General features: G+C 37.6%; 1 protein-coding gene across 5 annotated transcripts in view; it reads left to right on the top strand.

The window, feature by feature from the left end:
• LOC135224729 (protein retinal degeneration B-like) overlaps window positions 1-23,855 on the top strand; it is a 189,553-nt gene that overhangs the window by 3,065 nt on the left and 162,633 nt on the right. The window lies entirely within an intron of this gene.

Below are 23,855 nucleotides of genomic sequence, written 5' to 3'. Positions count from 1 at the left end.
GAATGATGAATTTAGGAGTCTCAGGAGTGAGAAAACATCCTGGAACTTCACCAGAGAAGTTGTAAAGTACTTTATTACCGAATAAAAATTTATGTAATGATTATGTAATTAAATTAAATGAAAAGAAACTGCAGAAGCCGTAGTATGTGACATACATTATGTACTGTCGACCAAAAAACTCGTGGCAGAGTTTCATAATTTTTCATTCACCTGCCTGACGCACGATTCATGCCTTATTTATCTATTTTTCTTTTCAAAGATGGAAGAAATCATGTGTTATGACGTTAAAAACCGTCACTGATATCTTTAGAACATTATGTTATGTTATTGTGTAAAACTATTTTCCATATAGCAAAATTGACGTGAACGGAACGAAGTGATAAAAAACGTCATATCACAACCATAGATATACATTGCCAAATAGATTGGAGACACCTATCACTATTATAGTAGTATCGCATATACAAAGTCCTTAAATTATCATTTCAGTATTAAGTTGAAGGTAGTTGAACTATTCCATTTGTTAAATTTTACTGAAAACATTGGAATCTTACAAAATGCTATCAAATTCAAAAAAAAAGAAAGAAAAAACGATATCTTAACAGTGTGAACCAGGCGACCTCAGTCATTGCTTTTGATGTTATGTGCATGGGAATCTAATGTCAATGTGTTCATTTATCGGTCTAAGAAACATCCCTCGATGAGCGAGAGAATTATTGCACTGCATTCGGTGCAAGTTCCTGTTGGAGAGATATCAAGATAGCTTAATAAACCGGAGAGAATCGTACATAGATGAATAAAATGTTTAAAGAACGGCAAAATTTAGAACATGGGCCTAGAGGTAGAATACCTCGAAGCACCACATGAGAGCAAGACAATACAGTAGTGTAAATGTTGCTGAGCAACATTCATTTGTGAACTGAATTCTAGTGCCTCGTCCCGACATTGCTGAACCAGGAATCATAACTAGCTCTACGATTATGACTGGTGTCTGGTGAATACTTTAGATAGAGAGGAAGATATTTTTAAATCTACACTTGAAGTCTTTGATAATTGTCTAATGAATAAGTCTAATGAATAAGCAAACTTATCTTTGATGGATGAGAGATTCAGTTAGGCTTACTCTTTTTGTTATGTTTTTTATCGGTGGCCAGTGAATACCACGGATAGGGAGGGAAACGGTTTCAATGATGCATGCATTTTTTTCTTCAAAACCTAAAGAATACATTATTGGGAGATACTATATTAACATCGGCCTAATCCTTCCATCACTCCTATACGCCACCTCCGCTCTCTTCTACATCTCAGGCGACTCGATCCGACTTTTTCTCACTACGAACTCCATCTCGTGAAAGCATCACTAATGATAACGGTTATTTTAAAATTCTCTGCACCCGACAACGGACGCCTTAAAATGCATGTTTATAAAATATTTTCTGTTCAAAGAAACTTTTATATTCATTCTTCCACAAATATGTGCATACACTCGTGTTACACCCTGTAGCCGTCAAAGAGCAACCCTGATTAAATTAAAGCGGTAGGTTTTTGTTTTCTTGAAAAAAAAAAAAAAATGAAATAGACTTAAACGAGAACGCCACCTTTCATATTTCTTATCCTTTCAACTACTTATAATATGCTTATGGTGGTAGGTCTAGGAGGTATACTTGTGAAACTAATTTGAATTAATTTCTATTTAGAAGAAATGAATAGCTACAGAAAGATCAACCTAAGAAAACTTTAAGGAAAGTAACCCTTTCTTAATGTATTCGTCAAAGTTTTGACTCCCACAGCTTTCCAAGGTGTCCAAATGAAACAGGTGTATATGCAAGGAATTCGATAAAAAATAAGACTGAGTTATATTCGTTTGATTTTTTATGATTGCTTTTTGACTTTTGAATAGCTAGGTCTGAGTTAATCATGTTAAGCAATTATGAAATGGATAAGAAGAAAGGCGAACATGGCTAATAAAACAAGAATAACGGGAATAGTCAAATAAAGCAGATATATATATATATATATATATATATATATATATATATATATATATATATTGTCGATTTAAATATTCATTAATATTACGTAATCCGAGAGAGTATGCTGCTGAAATTAGACCTAGGCTAATCATGGGGGAAAATCAGAAGTCAAATTTAGGCCCACTAAATGTTATGCAAATTATTTTATTGATCAAAGGACAAAATTAGTTTTAACTAAACATCGTTTTCAAAGAATGTTAACGCCTTGATGTATTATTTATCAGCTGTAGGAGACGGAATGACAACCCCCCAGTGCAGTACGATATGTTGAGTCAAGACTCGAGCGGCAGCAAACCCAACTTCAAAATCTTCGGTATGCTGTCACGAGCTAAGAGTTGAGAAATAAAAGTAGAAATCGTGGACCCATCGGTATATATTTTCCTTACTTTGCAAAATAATTATCTTTAATACGTTGAATTAGTCTACTCAGTTCTAATGTAATTTATTTCACGTATAGCACCTTTGAAAGGAAATGTTATTTATTATTAAGTAAATAATCTGGCACCTGCATATGGCAATATTTCCATAACGAACAGTGAATTAAAAAACTACGCCAATTCTTCGTAGGCCGTCTGTACATGTACCAGAGACATCCTGAAGTGTTTGAGAATTTGTGGAACATTGTCAAAACAATAAGAGGGAGAAAACGATTAGTCTTCATACTTTTAATGTTAAATAGGTAACTTATCATCTATTTGTCTCTCATAGTATATAAGAAAATATGTCAAAATTTTTATCACTTGATCATTGTTGATATTGAATTCTGTGGAGGCGAGAAATTGAAACTGTTATACAGTAATTGCTGTGACTGTTATTTCATTACTGCAACGCAAAGAAACAATGTCCAAACAAGAAGACTAGTGGAAGGTGCCGCCATAAACTTAGGACAAGCTTTTTACGGTAACAAGTCGTTCGTTGGGGAAGACCCATTAGTCAATTATTGCATTCTTAAAAAACTTTGTTAAAAATTTTAATCTTAAGACAAGCTCTGTTTTTCTCCGCCTGATGCTGCCCCCTCTTCTGCTCTCCTCCCTCAGACAGATTACAGCACGGGGGGACGTGATGTCCAGCATTGTTGCGGCCGCATCGCCAAGGGAACGCCGTGCAGCATCATCACAGCCAACAAGACGTTCCAGCAGAATAACCAGCAGGAATTCGAACAACAACGGAATCACCTAGTTAGGCTGTTGAGCGCTTCTTCATTTTCGTTCGTCATAGTGGAATAATTGTCCTATTCAGAAGTTTACTTCGAAAGATTTTTAAATTCATAATGTTCACTTTGCTGAGGATGAACCTGGTGCAGGGTTCGAAAGCTATTATCATTAAACACTTTATATACTTCACATGCGATATTATTGTGGACCTGCAATCATTCTTGTCTTTACTATGCTTGATGTTCCACTCATCTCCCCGCTTCTGAGTCCAGCCTCCTCTCTCATATAGTTGCACCGATTGTAGATCAGGGTCTTCCAATTCTTTTTCCTAATGGCACAGCAGCTGAGTTGCAGTTATCGTGTATTGTACCTACTTTCTCCCAAGAGTCTTTCGAAGAACATTTCAAAGCCATCTCCATCTCATGATAATCTCGTTTATGTGTGGAACTTCCGTAATTTACATTAGGGTATGGTTGCATATTTCGGTAACTAAAATAGTGTATGCATAATAATAACAGTAGTTATAGCCGGCAGAATTAATATCAAATAAAAAGGAAGTTGTAGTTCGTGCACTGCATTGTTCCTGTATAGTTTTTCTACATTTTCGGTTTGGATTTATAGCAATATATCTATCGGGTATATAGCATTTCCTGGAAAGAACTTGCAGTACAAACTGGGTTGGGGATTCTTAGTAACAGATGAAAGTAGATGTGTTGTGAACTTTTGGGTTAGAGGCTGATTTTGTACAGAAATTTCACTGGATATGATTGTGCATGACCCGTACGCCATCGAACCGTAGATGGCAATGTTTCCGAGAAGTGTGATCAAAGAATAGTTTAGTGTTTATGTAAGGCATATTCAGATGATTCGGTTTTACCTCAGATACCCTTATCAGAATGGCATAAAATGTACTGCTATCCTGAGAGTCTGGAACGTGTTCACTTTGTCCGTTTGATGTTCACTGTAAGTTAACCGTCGGGCATTGATTGGAAAAATAGTACTTTTAAGGTTTTCGTCCAATTACATAGCTGATAGGAAGCATTAGTAAGGAATCAAGTATAATATCCAAACCTACAACATTTATTGCGGGATTTGCAATCTTTGTTATCTTTCAGTTTCAAAATAGGTTCTTATCTGACAGGGATTTGTAAATATGGCGATACTGGGAAAACTTTCTGTTGCAGTAATTATTTACCGTATTTCTCAAGAGTTGGTTTCGTTTTAAATTGTTTATGTTTTACGAAGATCACGAATAAGAATTATTATTATATTTATTATACAAAAAGTGTAAATGGCTATTTTCAAGAATCTTCGGAAGAGCCATGCAAAGGTTTGAAATAATGTACTTAAAATTGTATAGAATTTTAGAATGAACCTATTATTTTAAATATTACGCAGTTTTCTTGAAGTAAAACTACATTGTTATTAATATCATATGCTTTTGTGAAAACCGATATTATTTACCCCAGGAATTTTCCTTAAATGTACAGTTTTTTATTCAAGAGCCTGAGGGTCAAGGAAAACGAAAGCAAGAGAATACCAGATCTTGGTACAAGGGGACCAGCAGTGGAATCCTGTAGTTTCACGTTCATTTTCCCACTTACGTTTCGTCACCAACAAAGAAAACGAGTGTGGAGATTTTGAAGAACTCCCACCGTCCCACGACAGAATGCGGTGCTCCGTGGCCGGTAGGAGGAAGAAGGAACGTGTTACCACAGTCTTACAAGCGAGGAATTTTGTTGAGAGGTGCTGTCCTGCAGCTGTGAATTAGACTGAAATACTTTAGGCCGAAAAGGTTTGGACGTTAGATAGAGGGGTTGTTGGGTGGGGTGGGTGGCAGTTAGTTAACAAATAAAAGAAAAAAGATCCGACTTGCCATCCAAGGGACGGAGACCTGTAGGAAGGCCTTCAAGAGTTCACGGAAACGGCCAGATAAAAACTTAGACTAAGGTCTAGAGTCTCCAGAGAACTGTGACTTAGACGGTAGCAGTAGTCCTTGGCGGGACGGAAGAGAATGGAGAGAGCTCATTTACACCTGTCCCCGTAAAGGGAAAATTTAACGTAAAAATGTTCAAATAATAATACATATTTTCGCCTGATTTTTTTTCTTCATTATTGATGTTTCATGTTTCTTTGGCATGTTTTTTTTTTCGGGTTTATTAACTTGTGATGATATGAGTAGATTTATATGTTCAATATATTTATGTAGGACTTAGCTGTACAGAAATGTATCTTGACTTCTCCCATTTGTTTGCGAGGATGTATGATACATTGTAGCGTCCGTAAACTTTGTATATATGTACTATATATCTGATAAACTTTGTTGTTGTTGTACCGAGCTGACTTTTGTGAATTAATTTGTCTGGATATTTATAAGGCAGCGGGTGTAGTCATTTATTCATGTATGTATATTTCCTTGTTTAAAGGGGACTGACCCGAAATAGGGGTAGAGCTCTCCTTGTTAAGTGACGTTGATCCTTAACGACAAGCGAAACGAATTCGAGTGGATGTGTTTTCGTGCCATTGTTTGATTCATCCAGCTATCGGCGGGGTTTATTTGTTCGTGTATCAATCGGCGACGCCTCGCAATTAACCGAACGAAATAGTCGCCCGTTTACCTGATTTTGTTGACCAAACATAAACACACCAAAGAGACACACGTTATTTCATACTGCTGAGAGCGCATGCGCGCTTCTCCCCCTCCCCTCCCCTGCTCTTTCCCTCCCCCACCTCATCTCTCTTTCTCACTCATCGATCCTCTCTCTCTCTCTCTCTCTCTCTCTCTCTCTCTCTCTCTCTCTCCAAATAGTCCAACTTACCTTTCTTCGTTACTCTTATCTGTTCAATTTTTTTTTAACCTCGATTTAATTTTCCCTTTCTTCTCACCAAAAGGACTCTTCTTCTTATGAGCTACGGTAATCTGCTGTTGGTGTTGGAGGTTGCATAACCTGGTTGTTTGTTTGACAGTGTGCTCATATTTTGTACTTGTTTCCCAGTTAACGGGTTGCCTGTGTGTTTTGCCCTCGGCCTACAAAGATGTTTTATGTTATTATGTTCGTATTCCCCTGCAAGGTCCACATTGTCTCTTGACTGATTTCATCCTGTTCATGAACGAATTCGTTCAGACCTTCCTTTCTTTTCCAAATGTCTCGTGCCGATGGTTCCTCCTCTATTTTCAGATACCGTCATCTTCATTTCCTTCTCACCCGTTCTCTGGGATCATTATCAGTCTCTGATGTCCTTCACGAAGCCGCTAAATCAAGTCTGGAGAGAGAGTGTGTGCGTGTCTATAAAGACCTATTTGGTCTCTGGACTTGTATCCGTAATATATCATGGGAGTTCATGATTGCTACCCTCACGAGAGACACGGTACGTTGAAATAGAAGAATGTTCGGAAGTTTGAGATTGAAATTTTAAAGATTCCGTGTATATTTATTTGATGAGTAGGTAATGACTAACTTTGAAGAAGTCGTGCAAGAGTAGGCATTCCTTTAATTATGCTAAGAGTAAACCTGGTGATTTGGCCAGTCCTTTGAGAGCTGAGATCTTTTAGCTCAATGAGATGTTGATTTTTTTTTTAACTAACTAACTAACTAATCTCCCACGTAAGTTGAATGCGAGGCTTTCCATGTCTTAAGTTACCTTTCCTCATTACCTGTATAGTACTACTCTCTTGATGATCTCTCTCTGTAGCGGCTACCCGTTCTTGGCCGCTCTTTTAGAGATGACGTTGGATGTTGCTACAAGGAGTTACTCTTGTTGATACCTTTGGATTTTCCACAACAGACCTCGGCATTATCCTTGTGCTTTTATGGGGATTGTGTGACCAAACATGAAGTAGCGTGATATAACGGCTCTTCTCCTCACCTGAAAAACTATCTAATCACTGCTCAGTTTTTTTCCAGTAGCTTAGTTACACACATACACACACATATACACAGTATATATATACATGTAATATTACTATATGATGTAAAACTTCCTCCACTGCTGGATATTAATTTTTTATCATTACCATTTAAAACTCCTTATATATATATATATATATATATATATATATGTGTGTGTGTGTGTGTGTGTGTGTGTGTGTGTGTGTGTGTGTATACATACAGTTTCACCACAGGGAAATCCTCTTGGAGATAATTGTTAACAATTAAAGACGATTGCAAGTACATTGCGTGCACAGCAATATATATATATATATATAGATATATATATATATACACTTATATATACTAATACAATACACGCGCGCGCACGCACATGGTATATATATGTGTGTTTTGGGAATCAGATATTTGGCGAACAAATTTTTATCAGGAAGAGGAGAGTGTGCTATATGAAGGTTACCACGTTATTTGCGACCAGTTCCGTGGTTTCTTCCTAACAAGAAGCGAGTTTATATTATTTTAAAGAGTAAACGAAGATGGGTTGCAAAGAAAAACAGCAAGAATACCAAAGGGCATCAAGTGTTAAGAGGCCGAGATCTGAGCGTCTCTTGGTGTGAGTAACCGGACGACTCACTAGCATCACAAAAAAAAAAAAAAAATGACGTTTCAAAACATGAGGGAAAGAGAAGACAGCTTAAGGAAAGCATTGCGGCGGCGAATGTGTTATAATGTTTTAGCAGTTTGTTTTAATAGTGTTAAGGAATGGAAAGTAGAGTGATTCAAGGAATGAATAGAACCAGCGGAAATTGAACTAAATTGTCGTAACGTCTGATTATGTGTTTTGGATAGACAGTGGTTTAACATTATGGCGATTTATATTATTATTTTTCTTTTTTTCAGTTTGAGGGGCTTCCAATTCTCATCATATATATATATATATATATATATATATATATATATATATATATATATATATATATACCTACACAACCATGTATACATTTCAGTTTATATGTTTACATGTTATGAATATGAATGTATGTATTCAGTCATGCGTTTTTGTGCAGGTTATTTGTATTTTACTACGAAAAGCCACATTATAACCATCCGTTCTTTAAGAAGCAGAACAACTTCTTGCTCTGTTTTGCCCAATAACCCTTCGATTGTTATTGCAAGTATTCTACTTTTTATTTGTCCTCTGCCCTCACTCTTTATTATCTCCTCATCTCTTCTCTTATTATTCTGACATTTTTTTTCCCACTTTGAATTAGATAGCGGCGGTGGTCGTCTTTAGTTTTTAGTTATTTAAGCGAAGATTCTATGTATATATATAATAATATATATATATATATATTTATATATATAGATATATATATATGTAATATATATATATATATTATATTATATATTATAATAGATATATATATATATATATATATATATATATATATATCGAAACCAATCGACGAACCGGCCACGCGTTTTAGAGACAAGGTCGTTGAAAGACGCGAGTCATCCCGGTGACCTTTTATTGAATAGGCGCTCGGAATGAGGGCGGAATGGAGAGAGAGAGAGAGAGAGAGAGAGAGAGAGAGAGAGAGAGAGAGAGAGAGAGAGAGAGTTTAGCATGGAAATTCCCACCGAAAACAATGGGAAGATAATGGAAAAACATCCCCCCGACATTATGAAGATTTATCGACCTGCTGGAGAGACTTACTGCGGTTCATTACGAGAATTTGGTATGAGGTTTAATTCATCGCCTGTGATCTTTGTGAATTTGGCTTTTTCATTTATTTTTTTTATTTACATGATTTGCTTATATTTATATTTATATATATATATATATATATATGAATTAGATATTAAAGGACATTTGTAGCTCGAATGATATATATATATATATATATATATATATATATATATATATATATATATATTAAAGTAGGATCCACAGTAATAATCTTTATATTATAAAGACGAAGCATTTCGTGTTCATAATCAAGATTATTGATGTGGATCCTACTGTAGACAAACTGAGAAGCAATATATATATATATATATATATATATATATATATATATATATATATTATATATGTATATGTATAGATGTATAGATGTATAGATGTGTGTGTGTATAACTGAATCACGAAATTTTGGAAAGTGATAAATGCATAAACAAGGTATGAGCCACGAAGGAAAGATAAACAACGGAGTAACTGCAAATTACTCCGTTGTTTATCTTTCTTCATGGCTTATACCTTTATATATATATATATATATATATATATATATATATATATATATATATATATATATATATATATGCGCTCACACACACACATATAACTCACAAAATCCACGTAAGAGGATGGGTGAAAGCCGGAGCTTTGAACAAGTAATGAAAGAACTTGTTCAAAGTCCCGGTTTTCACTCACCTTCTTGGCGTGGATTTGGTGATATTCTCAAGCACGTGTTCCTCCATGCTACATTGGATATATGGCTATGCATTTGTGTTAGTGTGTGTGTATATGTAATTGCGTAATTTAGTTAGTTTATCTTGGACCAATAAGATCCACAACATTTCCGGTAGCGAAGAAGACCTCCCTGTTATGAGGTGCCAAAATTGTTTTCTCTTTATGCTTCCGTAGCTGTCGGCACATTGTGCCTTTACGGGCTGCTTTGTGAGCTAGAGCCCGTGCTGGCATAAGGTCAGCTAAATCTAAAACAACAACATTTTGCCCACCTTTTAGGATGCATGGCCTACACACACCCCCGTGAACTCGAGTAGGATTGAGAAGGCGTTTGAAGTTACTTTATAGGATAAAGAAGGTGTTTGATGTTACCGTATAGGATAGAGAAGGCGTTTGACGTTACCGTGTAGGATAGAGAAGGCATTTGACATTACCTTATAGGATAAAGAAGGTGTTTGATGTTACCGTATAGGATAGAGAAGGCGTTTGACGTTACCGTGTAGGATAGAGAAGGCATTTGACATTACCTTATAGGATAGAGAAGGCATGTGACGTTACCTTATAGGATAGAGAAGGCGTTTGACGTTACCTTATAGGATAGATAAGGCGTTTGACGTTACCGTATAGGATAGAGGAGGCGTTTGACGTTACCGTATAGGATAGAGAAGGCGTTTGACGTTACCGTATAGGACAGAGAAAGTGTTTGATGTTATCGTATAGGATAGAGAAGGCGTTTGACGTTACCATATAGATTGGGAAGGCGTTTGATGTTACTGTATAGGAAAGAGAAGACGTTTGACGTTACCGTATAGGATAGAGAAAGTGTTTGATGTTATCGTATAGGATATAGAAGACGTTTGACGTTACCGTATAGATTGAGAAGGCGTTTGATGTTTCCTTATAGGTATAGGATTGAAACGGTTCGCATTTGGAGGGCGACAAACATCGCTGCAGCCTGAGGGAGGTTGGACTTTCCAAGGATTTGGAGCCTCTGCAAAGAACGGTCTTGGCGACATGAGTCCGCGTTAGAATTGGCGCTTGGTAATAATAAGGACGTGCTAGGCTACTCGTAAGAGAGAGAGAGAGAGAGAGAGAGAGAGAGAGAGAGAGAGAGAGAGAGAGAGAGAGCTTATGTCTTGGTCTGGGTAGCTGGGTGTTTTAAAGCCGTGTTGGTTGTAGTTATTGGGGTCGTTGGTTCGAGTGGGTTTAAAATCGTTGGTCGCCTTCGCTCTTATTAACCCCGCCGAGAAGAGACGGGACCTTAGAGAGAGAGAGAGATAGAGAGAATTATCCTCTACCCTCGCTTAGCTGCCATATAGGCAGATGTACTGTTTCGTCGTAACATTTCTTGAACATTTTGTCAGTCAGTATTACTGTACTGATGATATTGTTGAAGGAGTAATGTCATTTATCACATTTTCACATTAATTTAATAAGACGACGTGTAATTTCCTCTGGACGTATGTACAAACACACGTACACATATACTATATATATATATATATATATATATATATATATATATATATATATATATATATATATATATATATATATGTGTATATATATATATATATATAATATATATATATATGTGTGTGTGTATATATATATATATATATATATATATATATATATATATATATATATTATATATATATATATATATACATATATATATTATGTACGTATAATATTTTGATTGAATTTTGAGAGCATCACCGTGCCAGTGCCCATAGGTGCCACTCAAAGTAAATTATATTTGCCAAATACAATTTCTCGCTGCCGGCTGGAACGCATATATACATATCTTTAAAGGGACTTTACAGGAACGGCACTTGACCTAAGCTGTAGTGCCGTGTTGTTTGGGAAGTTATAGGTTATATTTACGTCGCTTCCCTGGCTCTCGTTTCCAGCAGTGCCGATGGGAGGGGGGTTGTAATTATAACGTTCTGTTGTTCTTCCCTGGGCTGCATCGTAGTATACTACACTCCTGTGGGTTGTGGTTATAACGCGCTGTTGTCATTGCATTTTAGACCTTTGCATAATGTGTCTGCAATGGAGGGATGCAATGATAAATCGCTCCTTGCTGTGGGTTGTGTTATATGTATAGCTCGCATTTGTCTTCGGGGGTTTGTGTAAGTAGCTTATACATTTATATATATGTGTATTATATATATAACACTTTGTTTACACCATGTTTCTTTGCTATATATCCACAACATGCTTTCTTGTGGATTATATACTCTTACAACACGTACTTTCCTTTTGCATTGTCTTTTTAACAAACTTCGTCCTCGTGGTTGCGTTTATTTCTGAGTTGCTCTTCTTCTTCTTCTTCCATTGATGAGACGCAAGCTCATTTTGCCAGTTTTTCCTTGGGAGTTATTTAAAAAAAATTATATATAAAATAGATACCTTTCTCTAGATGATTTTTCTTGTGCTCGTTTCATTGGGAGGCTTATTTATTTTTATTTCTTTATTTATTATTTTATTATAATTATTTATTTATTTATAAAAAAATAAAGAAATAAAGATATATTAATGAAAATAAGTACATAAATATATAAATAAATAATTAAATAAGAATAAATAAATTTCAACATGCTCCTTTTATTTACGCTCTGTACAAGTAAGGAATTAAATGTCAGGATGAATTGACATGAACATTCACTGAGGATTAGGGAAAAGATTTTTTTTTTTTTTTTTTTTTTTTTTTGTACACCAGTAAAATAAATTTTTTTTTTTTTTGTACACACCAGTAAAATAAATTTTTTGTACATTCCCGTAAAAAATCTCATAAACTTGTTTGGTCTCGTCGTAACTGAATGATAAGATGTAGTTGTTTTGTCTAGAAGCCTGTTAGAATCTTTATTAATCAGCTAAGAATAAAAATGAATATATATATATATATATAAGATATATATATATATATATATATATATATATCGAGCTACAATGTCCTTTAATATCTAATTCGCTCTACCTCGGAATTAATATATTTTCCTATATGCTTGACCGAAGGGGAATTTTTTCTCGATAATAGATTTACCTGTACTTGGGCGCGAACGCAGGTACATTATAAATCCAGGAACGTCAGTGGAAGCTATACCACTCAACCACCGCGAGAACTATTTGTTGGTTTGGAGACAACATCAACCCGCCTCGACTCCGGTAGTTAAGTAGCGCTTTTTGACAACACGTAGCATTTACATAAGTCATATCACATTACCGTGATTCATATACATATATCGAGCTACAATGTCCTTTAATATCTAATTCGCTCTACCTCGGAATTAATATATTTTCCTATATGCTTGACCGAAGGGGAATTTTTTCTCAATAATAGATTTACCTGTACTTGGGCGCGAACGCAGGTACATTATAAATCCAGGAACGTCAGTGGAAGCTATACCACTCAACCACCGCGAGAGGCTTAAAGGTTAATGCCGTCTCTCACCTCAAATACTTTCTCGCGCTGAAGTATTTGTTGGTTTGGAGACAACATCAACCCGCCTCGACTCCGGTAGTTAAGTAGCGCTTTTTGACAACACGTAGCATTTACATAAGTCATATCACATTACCGTGATTCATATACATATATCGAGCTACAATGTCCTTTAATATCTAATTCGCTCTACCTCGGAATTAATATATTTTCCTATATGCTTGACCGAAGGGGAATTTTTTCTCGATAATAGATTTACCTGTACTTGGGCGCGAACGCAGGTACATTATAAAGCCTCTCGCGGTGGTTGAGTGGTATAGCTTCCACTGACGTTCCTGGATTTATAATGTACCTGCGTTCGCGCCCAAGTACAGATAAATCTATTATCGAGAAAAAAATTCTCCTTCGGTCAAGCATATAGGAAAATATATTAATTCCGAGGTAGATCGAATTAGATATTAAAGGACATTGTAGCTCGATATATGTATATGAATCACGGTAATGTGATATGACTTATTTAAATGCTACGTGTTGTCAAAAAGCGCTACTTAACTACCGGCGGAGTCGAGGCGGGTTGATGTTGTCTCCAAACCAACAAATACTTCAGCGCGAGAAAGTATTTGCGGTGAGAGACGGCATTACCTTTAAGCCTCTCGCGGTGGTTGAGTGGTATAGCTTCCACTGACGTTCCTGGATTTATAATGTACCTGCGTTCGCGCCCAAGTACAGGTAAATCTATTATCGAGAAAAAATCCCCTTCGGTCAAGCATATAGGAAATATATTAATTCCGAGGTAGAGCGAATTAGATATTAAAGGACATTGTAGCTCGATATACTATGTATATGAATCACGGTAATGTGATATGACTTATATATATATATATATATATATATATATATATATATATATATATATATATATATATATATATATATAATATAATACACACACATCGTCCCAAGAATCAAGTGACTTAAAATATAGTAAAAGCCAGAGGTAAATATTAAAGGTTCTTAGTATAGCACTTTTATGTATATTCAAATGTTTATTAATACACGATGCATTTTATTTGTCCTTAATGATAATGGAACTAATAGAAATAATGTTGGCTTAACATTTTTATTGGTTAGTGTGTAGGTGTAAAAGAAAGTGGGAATACACGAGAACGTAATGAATACCAGAGTACATCATCAGTCCTGTACCCTTTGCCTCTCCCTTATGGTAATTCGGTTATATGAACAGCGTTGCTAGGGCTTACCTGAAGGATTAGATATTTTTACGTGGCTAGGAACCGATTGGTTACTTGGCAACGGGACCTACATCTTATTGTGGGATCCGAACCACATCGAGAAATGAATGACCTCACATGGTGCACTGTAGGCATTACTGAGGGGTCTTTGCAGCTTCGAAAACAGTCTTATCTAGGTCAACTAAGAGATTTTTTCCTCCTGTTACAACTTTCAACCTTTCTTACTGTCAATATCCCTTTCAACGTTGAATGACCTCATTGGTCCCAGCGGTTGGCCTTTGGCCTATATTCAAAAGTCTATCTGACACATTTCACGAAAACTTCGTGGATCAAGTCTGAAATAATCTGGGCGGATGACTCATTCAGTCGCTGAGCATTTGCCGTAATGAAACGAGTTTAAAATAACTTTTTTTTTTTTCACGGTCTGCCATTAGATATCACGTAATTACCCTTCAATGATGTTGTAATTGTTACAGGTGTATAAACTGTCTTCGTGTTAGTGTTAGGGATTAGTGACTGAAGTTTTTATCTTGTAATGATCGTAGTTCAGGGACATTACTACGTCGAGAAGCTGTACTGCCAAGTTATTTACGTGTATATATATATATATATAGATATATATAGATATATATATATATATATATATATATATATTTGTTTATACATAGATAGGTTTAGGAGTATGTGTATGTGTGTATGTGCACGTATCTATGCGTATATACTTGCATAACTCAAGTAGAAAATGCAATCGAAATGTGATTGAACGTCGAATATCTAGGTAACAACGTTATGCTGGCTATTTTCATCATAAAAAAAATGGGCCTCCAAATAAGCGTCAACAAAATACGAAGGCAAAAAAAAAAACATATTCCAATATACCTCTTGTCACGGCTCCGTAAAAATCTGCTATTCTGGTCCATTATCATATTTATGGGCAACCCCGGGCCACTTTATTTAGGGCGGGTCCAGTTTTGTCACCCGAAGTGTTATTTGTAAGAGGATTCGCGAACGCGCTTTAAAAATAAAATAAAGTGAGTGATTTGTCTTCATCTTTCTTATTTTCGCATATATATATATATATATATATATATTATATATATATATATATATATATATATATATATATATAATCTTTCCCTGTCACGCTGGCTGCTAAGAGGAGATACTCACCGAAACAACAGATCGTAGAATTGACAGTTTGGCGGGGATTTGCGGGCGGTTTATTACAGTCCTAAACGCAGGAATTCGTCTGTAATAGCGTGCTCAATGGCCGCGGCTTCTCTCGCCGACTGGGGATTGTGGCGTGACTTTGTCGCGGTAGTAGTAGTAGTAGTAGGTGGGATATGCCTTTGAAACGGCTCCCTTGCTTCTTTTATTCCTCCTTTGTTTGTGTATGCTGGAGTTTCTTCTCTTTTGTTCGTTGTCATAGTCGTTTTCTAATTACGGAACGGACACTCGGGTGTTTACGAAAGCCCAGTTTTGTTTTCTATGTAATAGTTTTTTTTTCGTCTCAGTTCCTCTATCCGTGCGTGTAGTAGTAGATTGGTGCGCCTTTCTCTATCGTTAATTGTGAGAAGTTCTTCATGTTGAGGCAGTCTGTAACCATGTTATTTAAGCTGTTAGCTGAGAGCAGTATTAAATAATAGAGAATAGTAAGAAGAATTGAAAAGACCTTGTATAGAAAATAGAATAAATTCCACTGATGGCTGCCACTCTTTTAACAGAAATTATTATTATTATTATTATTATTATTATTATTATTATTATTATTGTTGTTGTTGTTGTTGTTGTTGTTGTTGTGTAAAAGTTGATAGTTTGTATACTCGGATTATCATCGGGCAAGAGACTTCAAGTTACTTATTTTGCGTAAAAAAAGTAATATATGCGCCGAAGTTTTTCGGTGCAAAATAGATCTATCTTCCTCTGGTCTCGGCCCATGAAACTTTAACCACGGCCCGGTGGTGGTCTGGACTCTATATCGTTGCCAGATGTACGATTATGACTAACTTTATCCTTAAAGAAAATAAAAAACTACTGAGGCTAGAGGGCTGCAAATTGTCATGTTTGATGATTGGACGATGGATGATAAACATACCAATTTGCAGCCCTCTGCTCTCAGTAGTTTGTAAGATCTGAGGGAGGTAAGAAAAAGGGCGGACGGACAGACAAATCCGGAACAATATATTTCTTGTCAGAAAACTAACAAATAAATACGTGATTTAAATACTGAAACATTCAGGCAACGAAAAAAAGAAATCGTTGCAGAAGTGCGCGTCCAATTGTCCGGGAGATACTGCAATACGACAGAAGGTAACGGAAGGAAAGACAATTTTTGGGGTTAATGCAAGTTGGGCTTTGCAGCAGCGCCATGTTTTCTTTCTGGGCTGCAAAAGTATCCCTGTGAACTCTCGAGAGAGACAGACCAGCCCTGTGATTGGCTTATCAACAGCCAATCAGGAGCGTCTTAAGGGACGGGCCTATAGACATCAAATGCACGGTTGATGTGAATCTACTATAGCTTATGGAAATGACGTGACTGTGTTGGTTGGTCTAGTGACAATTCAATGAGAATGGCAGTACTATGATCTGACGGAAGCTTGTCCTTTTACGTAGAAGCGATAATGCTATGATGGACTTCTGTGCTTTCTCCTGGACCTCTCTCTCTCTCTCTCTCTGATTCTGTCAGTTAACGAGACATTTCCATCTTCATCTGTGTGTGTGTGCGTGTGTGTGTGTGTGTTGCATTTTCGTTCCGATTCCTCTATTTGAAGAGACATTTCCATCATCATCGGAAAAGATGATGTTTCAGATGATGATGGAAAGAAAGCTAGACAAAATCAGTAGGACACACTGTGAATGAATTGTAAAACCTGCTCCTAGTGATAAGTGAGCACACGATGTCTCCTCGGATGGACTAACAAGTCTTTAAGACATCCTAATCCTTGTAACTCTCTCTCTCTCTCTCTCTCTCTCTCTCTCTCTCTCTCTCTCTCTCTCTGGGTTTGCGTTTTGCCACTATAGTTTTGCATTGCATTTTACTTGTTCATAATGAAAACAATTTGCCTTATTTGATATTTTGACATAACTCCAAGGGACTGCTTTTGATTAGCTGATAACATTTACAGCTTTTGGTCATACTGCTTTGGAATTCACTGGATGCTTTCGTTTGCCCCAAAATCCATCAGTCGTTCAATCGGAGCGACATTAATTTATTTCAATCGCTCGCTACGAGGTTAGGACGTGAGGTTGTCCGTTCTGCGGCGCCTTATCAGGTTTAATACATTGTGTTGGCTGGCTATAGTTTGGCCGTTATGCTCTCTCTCTCTCTCTCTCTCTCTCTCTCTCTCTCTCTCTCTCTCTCTCTCTCTCTCTCTCACGTGGGCGTGGTGTCAAAAATTCCGAGGCCTGGTCTAGAGTGTGGTACGGGGTTCGCGGGATATGGGGTTTGGAGGTGGGGTTTGTTTTGGGGGGAACGTTCAGTTCGTCATTGTTCTTGTGACACTAACTCACCTTTGGGCGCCGTCTATTATTATTGTCATTTTTACGTTTATTGTCAACGCGAGCAAAGTCAGAGTTCGGCTTTGGGAGAGGAATTAGTCAAATAAAAAAAAATATATTCATTCAAAGGAAAATTCGTCATGAAAGGGTCTATTATGATTTCCGTCGACTAAGGGCTTTTTTTTTTCCCTCCCCAAAAGGTGTTTGTCCGTGTGTGCGTTTGTGGCTGTTGACGGTCGGAACAGTTCGCAATGAAACGAAAAAGCCTCTTTTATTCGTCATTTTTACTTCTCTTGATCTGACTTTTTTTTTTTTTTTTTTTTTATTACTTTTTTCTCGTAGCTTTTACATAGATCCCCGGCGTCAGCGGTAGCATGTTGAAGTGAGACCTCGTCCCGTTTTTATTAATATTTTTTTGATTTATCAAAATATATCTGTTGTTTTTTATTTATCAAATATATCAACTGTATATTTATATTGGTGCTTTGAGTGCATGGCTCCAATTGATGGTGGTGCTTATGAGGTAATGGCAGTTGTGATTATTTTGTCGTTTTGAAATTTGTTGCTATATTTATTTAGTGGATGTTATTGTTCGGTATTCAAGAGATTGCGACATTAATGGCCGTGAAGGCTTTAGGGGGAAGTGATAGAACGAAATGTCAACAGTGACTTCGATATGGCGATGTTATATATTTCGTTGTTCGATTTCTGGTATTGTAGCAGATGAAGGTGAGGCAATATATGTGCCTCAGTGGTGTGGTCGGTATCGTGTTGGCGTGCCACCTCGTTGGCCGCGAGTTCGATTCTTGGGCATTCCATTGAGCAGTGAGAGATGTGTATTTCTGGTGATAGAAGTTCACTCTCGACGTGGTTCGGAAGTCACGTCAAGCCGTTGGTCCCGTTGCTGAATAACCACTGGTTCCATGCAACGTTAAAACACCATACAAATAAACAGACATATTCCTGGTATTGATAACGTTGGTAATTTAAAAATGTGTGATGGCAGTACACACACATATACATACATACACATATATATAGTATATACATATATATGTATATATATTACTATTTGCAATAATTGTTGTTACTGTTCCATAGTATATAGTGCTCAGGTGTTAAAAATGAAATGCAAAGACGAAGGAGGCCGTAGAGCTGGAAATATATATCATTTACTTAGATTTAAATGGTAAGAAATCTGAACATCTATTAAGAAGTGTGCAGTGAATAGCGTACCTCCCTGCAATTTGAAGCGGAAACTAAACTTCCTTAGTGCCACCTGTCGTTACAGTGCCCCGTACACCAGCTATTAAAGATAAACAATACAAGCAGACCTACAAAATGGGTTGCTTCTGTTATTTCGATTTAGTTTTGTTACTGTTGCATACCTGGAGTCCGTATAACAAGAGATCTGTCGTCCAGTCTTGTGATTTGCGTTCAGAACAATTAAGAAAGCGAAAACTGGCATTTTTCTCCACAGAGTAGCTTTATTATTATTATTATTATATTATTATTATTATTATTATTATTACAGGGCTAAAGATGATATTGATAAGGCTGTGGAGCCAGTTATTCATATCACTCCTCCGTATTTCTATCATTTTGTCGTTGTGGTTATCGTACTCACAAGAAAACCGTATTACCAGTAACATCTAAATTTTGTTATTGTTACATAACTCCTGTTTTACTATTAAAGTATGCTCTGATTCTTTTGCGTTGCTTTTACATTATGATTTTTTTTTTTAGTTTCTCCGTCTCTCCCGTCTCCTCGGTCCATCATGTTTATATAACCTGTAGTGGGGTAGCGCTGTGAGGTGCACTGTAGGCAGTGCTTAAGGTTCTATGCAGCGTCCCTTCGGCCCTTAGCTACATACCCCTTACGTTCCTTTTACTTCCTTTCATATTCTCTTTCTTCCTTCGTACTCTCCACCCTCTCTTAACAATTGATTCATAATAATACAACTGCTTTGAGGTTTTCCTCCTGTTACATCTTTCAAACCTTTTTAGCTATCAATTTCTGTTTCAGCGCTGAATGGTTTCATAGGTTCCAGTGCTTGGCTTTTGGCCTAAATTCTATATTCAGTTCTATTCAATTCAATCGTGTGTATATATCGATATAATATATATATATATATATATATATATATATATACACATATACACACATTTTATACATACTGTACTTGGTGTGACTATATCTGTGTAAGTGCATTTATTTATGTGCGTAAGTGTGATCGTGTATGGTCCTGTAGATGTGTCGCAGGTAATTTCGTAATGCCACAGAGAGAGAGAGAGAGAGAGAGAGAGAGAGAGAGAAGAGAGAGATTGGTTTGGGTGTTCTCTCCCCTCTTCTACAGTTTAGCGAGGGGGTGAAAAGCTGGCCCAGTTCACCTTTGACATTTAAGTCGGTGTATCCAGCGGGGTGGCTGGCCGCCAGGCGGTGAGGGGAGGGAGAGAGAGGAGAGAGAGAGAGAGAGAGAGAGAGAGAGAGAGTGCGCACATACACTCACACACACGCACACACGTACGTACACGGACACACTGCCGCACACGAGCCCTGTGGCCCTTTGGTATGGAATGATGCAAGAGCCCCGGATGTGATGTAGAGAATGAAATACGATTGGTCATACCAGCAGGAAGGAAGGAAGGAAGGAAGGATAAAGGAAGACGCCCTTCGTCCTCCGTCGCTCCTGCCATCCTTCTCCTCCCTCCTCCTCTTTCCCTCAAGCTCGGACGAAGTCTCTTGATGGTTGTTTGGACACGATTCGGGGCTGTTGCAAAATCTCCTTTCCCCACACCTCCCCCCTCCCACCCCCCCCCCCTATTCCTCTCTTTTTTCTCTGGATAAAATGGTAATTTTGCCTCTCTCTCTCTCTCTCTCTCCCCTCCTCACTCGCCCCTCTCTCTCTCTCTCTCAATCTCCTCCCTCCTCTCTCTCTCTCTCCATTTACTAAAACTGTCGTTTTGATGTCCTAGAAATTCCTTGCATTTCTCTCTGCCTCTGCATTTGGGTCCCGTGCAGTTTCTCTCATGTCATGCATTGTATCTACCGATGTCTTTACTATATTTAACACCTCTGGAAACAAGTCACTCATGCTTTTCTTTTCCTGTGCTTTATCTTCCATAAAATTTCTCATGATTTCTTCTCATTGGTCTCGTCCCAGAAGACCAGAATTTCTCATGATTTCTTCTCATTGGTCTCGTCCCAGAAGACCTGGATCTTCTAATACTCGTGGTGTCCACAGGAACCCAGCTGATATAATATGATGTGCTATTTTCATCATTGTTTTTGTAAAGGACTCTTCACGCCATCCTCATCTCCCCTACATCATCACAGCGCCTCAGTGGCGTGATTGGTATGGTCTTTGCCTGCCACCTCGGTGGCCGCGAGTTTGATTCTCCGTCATTCCATTGAGGTGAGAGAGATGTGTATTTCTGGTGATAGAAGTTCACTCTCGACGTGGTTCGGAAGTCACGTAAAGCCGTTGGTCCCGTTGCTGAATAACCACTGGTTCCTCGTGCATTGTTTATACGGAACTCCTGTCATTTCCCCGATACAGTCCTTTCTTACACCACCCTGCCGTCTGATTCTTAATATTATTGTAAAATAAAGGTTCAGTGTCTCACCGTGAGTCTTGTCTTTGTTGCAACAGATCGAACGAGACTTATCTATAATCGTACTTTCGTATACAGTCCATTATCTATTTGATTCTCAAATCTTATTCACCCTTCGTATTTTTATATTTGCCCCCCCCCCCTTTTTTTATTTTTTATTTTTTTTTAGTTTTTCGATTTCTAGCTCAAAGTATCCCGAATCTGATATCATTGTTTCCTAATATTTAAGTGAATCAACCTCATTCATCCTTTTTGCCCGTCTTTTTTCCCATCTCTCTAGATACGATTTTTTCTTTTAAGTAAGTTTTGTAAATCTTGTGATGTTTGCTACTATTTTAATTAATAAATTCTCTCTCTCTCTCTCTCTCTCTCTCTCTCTCTCTCTATATATATATATATATATATATATATATATATATATATATATATATATATATATACATATACACATACATACATACATACATACATACATACATACATACATACATACATACAGTATGCAAAGTATAGTTATGAACAAAACGCCTTTCATCGTACAGGGGATGGCCCTCAAGCAATGGCAAGACAATGATCACTGCAACATTCGTTCTTTCAAGCACTGTATGAACTTGCTCAAAAAAGCTCTTCAGTGGGATGTCGAACCCCTTCAGAGCAGTATCACTTTCACGTTCTTGCTGCTTCCGGGATATTAAAGACCTTCCTTTCAAATCACTCGCACTCCCATCCATCAGCACTTTCAAGGTTTTCCTTACCATCCTCCTGACACTCAATTCTTCCCTTGCGAACGAACCATCTCAAAATGCTCCGACCCATCCCTTCGTCTGCATAAATCTTTTTACAAATTTATTTATATTTCCACATTTTCTCCCGTTCAGTTGTTCTTGTGCGGTTTACATTAAGCGAATACTTATTCAGCTGCAGCATTTTTTTTTCTTTATTTTAGTATCCACATTTCATTTTCATAAAGCTGAGTCCAATTAACAGTTGCTTCCTTCTTCGCTCCAGTTGTGGTTTTCGTAGACCCTCTTAAGTGTCCTTATCTTTTGCACAAATCATGCTGCCTTTGCTTCACTTGATCTGTGACTCACCTCTTCCCTGGGCCCGTATGCGGTGCACAGTAGGCATTACTTAAGGTTCTTTGCAACGTGCCTTCGGCCCCTAGCTGCAACCGCTTTCGTTCCTTTTACTGTACCTCCTTTCATATTCTCTCTCGTCCATCTTACTTTCCACCCCATCTTAACAATTGCTTCATAGTGCAACCGCGAGGTTTTCCTCCTGTTACACCTGTCAACCCTTTTACAGTCAGTTTCCATTTCAGCGCCGAATGACCTCATAGGTCCCAATGCTTGGCCTTTGGCCTTAATTCCATATTCAATTCAATAATATTGAGTCTAAAGCGGATTCTGAGATATTTTTTTTTCTGATGGACGGACTTCAGATGTATCAAGATAGTTATCGTGAAACGCTCCAAGTATTGCTTGAGAGTTAAGATTGATGTCCATGGAAGCTGGCATGGAAATCACAATGCTGGAAGCATTATCGCATTTTCCACCTTGCTTTGTATCCTGTAAATTCCACGCAAAGAAAATCTGAGGATGAATGAAGCTTGCAGCAGCAGACCTTGGGAGTCTGATGCTAGAGAAACTGGCGGAGTGATCGAGTTCCGTCAAATTTCAGATAAAAGCAAAATAAACTCAAGACTTCATTTGGGGTGAGGGGGGGGGGGGGGGGGATTTGGGTGTGGTCCCGTTGCCGTTTGTCGAGGCTATAGTTACTCTACTGTATAGTGAAAGTGTATACACCACGACATAAGGAGGGGAATGGGATATCGCTTTACTTGTGTTTGCTGGTTGCCCTTTTTTTTTCCTTTTTTTTTCACCGTGACGTTGTTCTGTGTTGTGTGTGTGTGTGTGTGTGTGTATTTACATTGCTCATTTGGCTGCTTCAGCTACATCATATTTCTTAATTTTTGTTTTATATGTTTTCTAGTCCTCTTTCACTCTGGGTATCGTAAGTCATGGTGTCCCACATTTTTCCAGAGTTCCTTCACGATCTACTCACAAATTCCCATATTTTGTGTAATGTGATTCTCTCTCTCTCTCTCTCTCTCTCTCTCTCTCTCTCTCTCTCTCTCTCTCTCTCTCTCTCTCTCCTCAGTTGTTGTCGTAGAGATGTTATCCTTTTTGTCAGGTATGGTAGTACTGGGAGAGCGGCATGTTTACTCAGTAAATTTACTCTCTCTCTCTCTCTCTCTCTCTCTCTCTCTCTCTCTCTCTCTCTCTCTCTCTCTCTCTCTCAGACCATTAATCAGGTCAGCGAACTTAGGTCCGTTATTCGTGTGAAGTGTCCCCGTACTATGCGTGTAAGTTTGCTGCAGGTATCATTGGGTCGACGTCTCGTGTTCATTAACCATGGAACAAACGCTCTCCCGTCGAAGAAGAAGAAGAAGAAAAAAAAACGACGCAAATTGACATTCGCTTGTTTGTTAAGG

This window comes from Macrobrachium nipponense, chromosome 12 (genome assembly GCF_015104395.2).
Source record: "Macrobrachium nipponense isolate FS-2020 chromosome 12, ASM1510439v2, whole genome shotgun sequence".
NCBI lineage: Eukaryota > Metazoa > Arthropoda > Malacostraca > Decapoda > Palaemonidae > Macrobrachium > Macrobrachium nipponense.
Note: the sequence above shows the minus strand (reverse complement) of the source record. Positions and strands in the feature narration are given on the sequence as shown.